Source organism: Cetorhinus maximus, chromosome 8 (genome assembly GCF_964194155.1).
Source record: "Cetorhinus maximus chromosome 8, sCetMax3.hap1.1, whole genome shotgun sequence".
Lineage (NCBI taxonomy): Eukaryota > Metazoa > Chordata > Chondrichthyes > Lamniformes > Cetorhinidae > Cetorhinus > Cetorhinus maximus.
The window spans coordinates 93,873,028-93,880,841 of NC_135886.1; the positions used below are offsets into that span (position 1 = coordinate 93,873,028).

Here is a 7,814-nt window from a genome sequence, read left to right on the forward strand (position 1 = left end):
CTTTGTAATGAGGACAAATGCTTCTATACTGATGCTAGTATCGTTTAGGTTCTGGGAGACAAATGTCTGTGAACTGGCTTCCCAAATTTGGGAAATACATTCCCTGATCCCTACACCAGAAGCATAGAGTCACCATAATATGGAGGCTGGAATCAGTGCTGTAAACATGCAGGGACCAGCCTCCCAGAATTTGAGTGGACCAAGGTCTATTGTAAGCAATAAGTAGTGGCTTATTATGGTAGAAAGAGAAAGAAGGAAGTAGGAAGAATGAGGGGAGGCAACATAAAATAAAGGATACAATTTTAATGGTTGTGTAGGAGCAGAGGGACCTGGAGGTACATCTGCACAAATCATTGCAGGTGGCAGGGCAGGTTGAGAGAGTAGTTAAGAAAGTGTACAGGATCCTAGGCTTTAGAAATAGAGTACAAAAGCAAGGAAGTTTTGGTCAACAGTGGTTTGGCCTTAACTGGAGTATTGTGTTCAATTCTGGGCACCACACTTAGGCAGAATGTGCAGGCATTGGAGAGGGTGCAAAAAAAAAAATTATGAGTATGGTTTCAGGGATGAGCAACTTCAGTTGCATGGATAGATTGGAGAAGTTAAGACTGTTTCCGTTAGAGAAGAGAAGGTCGAGAGGTGATTTGAGTTATAGAGCAGTTCAAAGTCAAGGGGCACCTGGGCAGAGTAAATCAGGAGAAACTGTTCCTATTTGCAGAAGGGTTGAGAACAAGAGGGCACTGAATAAAGGTGATTGTTAAAAGAACCAGGGACGAGATTTTATAAGCAGTGAGTGGTTATGTTGCTGAATGCACTTCCTGGGAGTGTGGTGAAGGCAGACTTGAACACGGTGTTCAAAGGGTATTGGAGATTTACCTGAAGAGAAAAGATTCACAGGACAACAGGGCAAAGGTGGGGGCGTGAGACTTGCTGAGTTGCTTTTGCAGAGAGCTGGCACAGGCATGATTGCCTGAACTGCCTGTGCTGTAACCATTCAATGATTCTATAAGGAGTCACTGAGTCCCAGTGCTGGGCTTGGTGGACTTTTCCCTGGTCACATCTCAACTGATAGGTGTGATCTTTGGTATATGATTATTGCGTGAGTGTGAAAACAGAGCAGTAACACACCGGCTATGAGAAATAGAAATAGAAGTAATTTTTAAGCTATATATGTAACCTTGATAAAAAGAAAACAAAGAACATTGACCTTGAGTGATAGTGTGAAATGGATGAGAGCAATTTGGCATATTATTTAGAACACTGCCTGACTTTTTTTTCCAATAAGGTCGAAAGAAAGGAATTAGGGTGGGTGTAAAACAGAGGGCCACTTCACTGTCATCCATTTGGCATGCCGCCCAAGGCCAATTTCCCTCTCTGTAACTGTTGTAAGGTACTTGCTGGGAGAGAGATCAATTCAAAATGTTGCTTTAGTGAAAGTGTGCCTTGTGGGTGACAATGCATGGTCTTAAAGTCAAGAAGAATATAAGCAGCTCCCATGCAGAATTCAAGGTAGACAGCTGGGAAGTGTAGATTGAATGATGTAGACAACAAAGTAGTGGAAATGATCACCAACATAATGGGTATAACCTCCAAAGCAGTGGAACTAGACTCTCAGGACAAGCCCTGTAAGCAAAAGCTTTTTGCTTGGGCAAGGAAGCAGGTTTGAGAACTCAGTATTCAAAAGATTTCTTGTCTGAAGCTTGTTCAGCCTTCTCAAATTCTGTGCTGTGCCCTCCCATTGATTTCCATGGTGAGTTCCATGAAGCCCAGGAACCCCATGCATGCACTGTTAAAGTCAGAAATCAATGTTAAAGAAGTTCATAATGAGCACTTAATATATTTAAATTGCCAGCCCACCTTGCCTACACACCGCAGATCATGCTGACATTAATAGCAAAAGCCAATGGATTGCAGCTGGCTTCCTGACATGCTGGCAATTCCAGCCCTTTTTAACCGGTCACCTGCTTGCACGCTCACCCAACTTGTCAGGTTAAAATTTGTCCCTACACCTTGAGTTACATGATACTCAAGCAGCTGGCCCATTGAGCCTGTCTCACGGCCATGATGCCTGGAGCATCATGACTAGAATCTTCTTTCTCCTCCAGCAGCCTTAAGAGAGGAAAATAAAAGAACTGAAGAAAACTCAATACCAATAAGGGAATATCTGGATAATTGCTCTCAAATGTCCACCCCACCACCACCACACCACCTCCCCAATCCCCACAACCTTGGGCAATCAAAATTGGTCCAAAAGACCGTGACCATATTAAATGGTGGAGCAGGCTCCAGGGGCTGAATGGCCTACTCCTGCTCCTTGTTCGTACGTTCATATGGACCAGGCATATGTTATCTGTGAGACCACTTAGCTTTTATATGATGCAAAAGAACTAACAACTTGATACGTAAAAAAACCTTTTCTTTACCACTTGTTTCCTTTTACCCCATCAGCTTTCTTTTGTGCATATTAAATGCTATCCACACAGTTAGAAAGATATTGATTTCCAGTTCCTATACATTGTTTCCACACATTAAAAATACTCAAGGTTTTACTGCTATAAATTGTAAATGATTTTTACATTTAATGATGATCATTTGGCCCTTTACAACTTTTCGGTTGAGGATCTTAAAACCAATGAAAGTTGGATGGCAGAGTTGAGAGATTTGCAAGTGAATTTTCACAACCGTGAGACTAGTCCCAGCAGCTTAGGGCTTAAGGAGGGCAAATGTTGAGAAAAGTTCAATAAAGCTATTGTTGGAAGCACTGCTACTGAGATCAGAATCTGAGTTGAAGTCAATAACTTCTGCACATTTAATAACATAAACTCGATTGGCCTATTGCTTGAATTAAATGCCCAAGTTCTCTTTTTCCTTTAAAAGGTTCACACATTATAGGGTTTTGCTACAGTGTTTCTAATTTAACGCCATTGCCATTATCTCTTTTCAGTGTTAATGTCTAACCAGAGTGCACTGCATACATTGTCCTTTGGGAACTGCAGACTTCATTCAGACTGGGGTGAGCTCTGGGTTTTGGAATTCAATCTATATAGTTTAGTTTAATTTTACCAGAATTTGGGGGGGAAAAAGGGCCAATTTGATCATGACGCCTGGCCTTAGGTCTCAGGTCCTGTAGCTGCAACCTCTTCTGTAGCAGCAGTAGTTATTTTTTATGGATGCATTCTAAATTCTTATTAGACTGGTATGCAAGGTGACAAAGCTTCCAAAAGGCAGATTTATTAGCTGTAGCTAACAGATTCAATGTTTGTTTGTTTTTATTGGTTTGGATATAGCCATGAAGATGTACGTATTTCACAGAATCATATGTCTTCACAAAGGCAGATTGTGATGATAATCCTGACAGAAGGTTATTCTGACTCATTTAAAATTATTGTCATGACTTATTTGAATAATTCCATCAGGCAGCGGATCATGATGCCAATGGCTATCTGCATGGTAATCTTGATGCAGAACAATACACAGATCTTTGAGATGAAACAAATGAGCAGCAAGCATCGTAACAAGTCAGTCCCCTGATATTTCAGTTGTAAGTGTCGGCTCATCAGGATAGAATTGAGGTGTGCAGATCAGAAATACCCTAAGCACGATACTTAATCTGTGCTGAATTGTCAATGCAGCAAACATGGTGCCACATTCAGCTTTATCTCCCCAGAGCAACACCCCCAAGGCCTCTCTATTCTGGCACCCGCTTTAAAATTGTACTGCTTAGTTTACACTGCCTCTCCTCATTCTTCCTACTAAAGTGTATCACTTCACCGTGTCGATGTCCTCCTGAAGTCTGTTCCTATCCTCCTCTTTGTTTACTACATTTCCGAGTTTTGTGTCCTCTGTAAAGTTTGAAATCATGTCAGGTCATGTGTAGGAAATACTGATCCTTGCAGAACACCTCTGTTTACTTCCCTCCAGCCTGAGTTAATAATTTTGGGAGAGAAGGAAAGAACATTGGGGAAAGAGGCAAGAAAAAGTGTTGTAACTGTAGTATAAAAGGTCAACAGCTATTATGTTAATAGCTAATATACATCAGCAGTGATGTCAGATCACAAGTCCCCAAAACTCAGAGAGAGAAGCCTCTGGAAGGAGCCCCATGCTTATCTATCTCTGTACATAGTTGTATAAAGTTAATAAATATTTGGAAGTTCTTGGATGCCTTGCTTCCAGTAGCCTTTGTTAACACACCCTGGGACTGCTCCTGATGATACTTCAATAACAACAACCAAACCATGAGAATCTGGGGTTCTCTCCCCTCATAACATATAAGGATGGCATTTTACATCTTTGTAGATTTCCAGACCAAACACTGTATTAGAAAATGTTATCTGCCAAGCAAGGTTCATCGGTGCCTTTTGGGACTCGAGTTATAGTGGGAATTTAGCTCCTTGCAAACCACTCCTTTAATTGTAATGCCATTAATCTTGTATCCTTTTAGTTGAGATCATTAGAGACCATAACTATTATTTTTCTCCTCAGATCCAATAGTAGGATAGTTTCTTAGTTATAACTTATGTGCAGGTATATACTGGAATACATCCAAAATATTTAGATGATGTTCCACCATTACACAGGCTTGTGTAAGGTGGTACATACAAGGCTTTGTGACCTAACATCTTCAGCTGTCTAAATATACAGGTACCATATCCAGGAAGATCAGGACCAGACATGTAATGGATACAGGAATTTTCCGGACTTTGGGTCCTGGGATGGGGGGGGGGCGGGGGGGTGGGGGGGGGGGGGGGGGGGGTGGGGGGGTCGGGGGGGGGCGGGGTGGTCGGGGGGGTAACTTAAAGCCTGGCTGATTTCTCTGCCAAACTGGACCCAACTGGGACGGGGAAAGGAAGGGATGAGGGGCGGATGAGGCCAGCTTCTGCTGTTAATCCCGGACCCAAACAGTAAGGGTTCAGCGTGCCGTGACTTGGATATGAAGGACAGCAATGCCTGATGGGGACTATAGTTTCCAGGGCAGGACCCGGTTTTTGGATCCTTCCATATTTTGGGACACCGGACAAGGGGTCCAGTACCTGTACAATGTCAGGTGAATGTTGCACATGTAAGAGTCAAACAGAAAGAGAACTGTAACTGAAATAATAGGAAAATAAGTTGGCTAAAAGTCTAGTCGCTATAAGCCTGTTGTATGGCTCAAATTTAGATATTATCTGCATCCAATTTACAAAAATTTGGAGGCCTGAATATTCGAAACCTAAAAAAAAACCAGCACGCAATGCTGAAATCAAAAAATAAGGCATGATACCTGTAACAAGGACTTGAAACTGAGGTTTTTGATTATTGAAACCATGTGAGATAAACAAAACTTTCACCATTCAACATGAACAGCGAGGAGTGGAGAGAATGAAGACAGAGGAACAGAGCAATTGGAATAAGGAATGGCAGAATGGAACAAAACAGATCAGGCTAGAAATAAACTCAAAAAAGAGAATAATAAATAAAAGTAGATTCTGCTTGATCATAAACTCCTCAAAAAAGGTTCTTTTTTAGATCCACAAGATGGGTGGCTTAAAGCTAGTCTAAAGGAGATGTTACAAGGTGATGGTATAAAAAGAGATGCCAAGTTCTGAAGCAGGAAATGAAAAATTTAATAACAAGAGGTGTGGGCTACACAATTCATAAATACTACAGGTACAAGTGTGCCCTAGTCGTGTTTCCTGTAACTTCATTTGATTCTTATGTTCTATCAATACAACACGTTTTGAGGAATTAGTTTTTCAAGCACTAAGTTTGTTTCCGCCCCCACCCCTCACCACCTCCTGCTTTTCCTTGATTTAACTGCTCTGTTTTGTTTTAAGTGTCCCAGGTTTCACAGAAAAAGGATGCCAGTGGATACATGTGTTTAGGACTTTGACTGTGCTTATGAATCAGGCATGTTGACATCAGGAATTTTGCAATAGAGAAACTAGGAAGGCAAGCAGTAGAGAGTGGAGACAACAAACAAAGGAGACAGGATAAAATCAGTTAGAAGAGAGATAGACAACATCAAGACTGAAAGAGTAATTTAATTGAGTGCGTTGTGTAAATGCCAATCTAGGGAACTCACAAAAGCTGACAGGCTGTTTCAAAAAAGCTGACAGAGCCCTGAAAAAGCAGGTAACTCAAATAACAACCAGCAGCTCAAAGGCAGCCCAATGTATAGGCTTTTCACTAGAGTCACAAGGCAACCAAGGTTACTTGTATACAGTAAATCAGACAATCTTTTATTATATGGGATTTCATGATTTAGTGTTTTCAGATCACTTTCACAAATCTCTCCCTCTTTCTGTGTAGAGTCCTGCAAGTACCCCGAATTTACTCCCTCTCCACAATTGCACATTTGCTCATCGAGACTGCAAGCTTAACTGTCTACAAGTCAACTCCATCCACCACTGGACTTTAGACGTTAATTTTGGGTTCTGTATTATTGTCTTCCCCATTCCTCTGCTTATAACCAGAACAAAATGGTGGACAACCCCGAATGACTTAAATCACTATACAGAATAGTGGGTGGCCTTGTTGTCTATTAAACTTATTAGCAGCAGGCATCACTTTGCAGTTTTCGGTTTTCACTGGTCAACAAAGATTGCTTACTCACTAAACCTAAAGGAAAAAAGACCTGAGAGTCCAAGGATCTGAGCTGTCACAAGAGTCATAATGCTGCACCATTAATAGGGAGAAGCTAGAGGGAAGTCAAGCCTTGGAACCCATCACACTCTGCCAAGCCAGTCCGTGGCATCAGTGTAATACTGATATATTATGTCAGTTTTATATTGGCACAAGTGGACCTGTGGCAATGCTTAAAAAAATGCAAAAATGAAACAATGGGAGCTATAAGGTGAACAACGTGGTGGTGCTGTATGGACAACCCATTGTAATTTTTCAACCCTTTTCACTTCAAGTTCACCTTTGAGTGAATCAAAGATCAGTCTGAGGATTTGAAATGGAAAATCATTTACCTGGGTTCAAATAAAAGTGAAGAATATGACCAAGCTCTGTACTTGTGGAACCTGTTCCTGCTGGACGATACATGTTTGATTAACAGGCTGAAGTAGCTTATCCCAGATGTGGATGCGATTGGGGTAGCTGCCATTTTAGTAACTTGCACTTACGCCATTCAAGAATTAGTCAGGGCTGCATACTATGTGAATAATACAGCAATCCAAAACTGTGTGAAAATGAAAATCTAGTGATACTCGAGGTAGAGTGGAAACTTTGATCACGTGCGGCTTCCTTCAGGCTCAGGTGATGCCAGGAGCCTGTGTCTGTCGAGGAGGCAGGGCTGGGTTGAGTCCAGCTGTCATTGGCTCTGACCACTTCTCCACCCGCTGCACATTTCCTGCTTGGCACCGTCCATCTGTCAGCCCGCTCCTCACTGCACTGAAAACTGAAGCCAGATTTCGCAAAGCTGTAGTCAAACATTTTGGCATCAAACCAACAAGTTACAGGGTTCCATATCAACTGGGATAATGTAGTGAAAAAATAGACGATTTTGAATACACAAATTCTAATATGCAATCCATTGTTCCCACAATAAGTGTCATCAAGAAAAAAATAGAAACACAATAGAGCTAAAAACACTATATCTGAATGAAAACATACCTGAATATGTCTGAATAAATTACATGAATGAGCAAAGCATTTGCAATAAAATAGCTGAAGTAATAGCACAGGTAGAAATTAATGATTTTGATTTCCATTATGGGCACGTGGTTGCAGAGTGTATAAGTTGGGAACTAAATATTCCAGGATATTATCTTTTAGAAGAGATAAACAAATGAAAAAGGAGGAGGGGTATCCCTGATAATAAAGATTGGAATTGA

General features: G+C 41.3%; 1 pseudogene; it reads left to right on the top strand.

Annotated features, from left to right (window-relative positions):
* The first annotated feature begins 4,940 nt into the window (after nucleotides 1-4,940).
* Nucleotides 4,941-7,560, top strand: LOC144683207 (histone chaperone ASF1A pseudogene; annotated as a pseudogene).
* The last annotated feature ends 254 nt before the right edge of the window (nucleotides 7,561-7,814 follow it).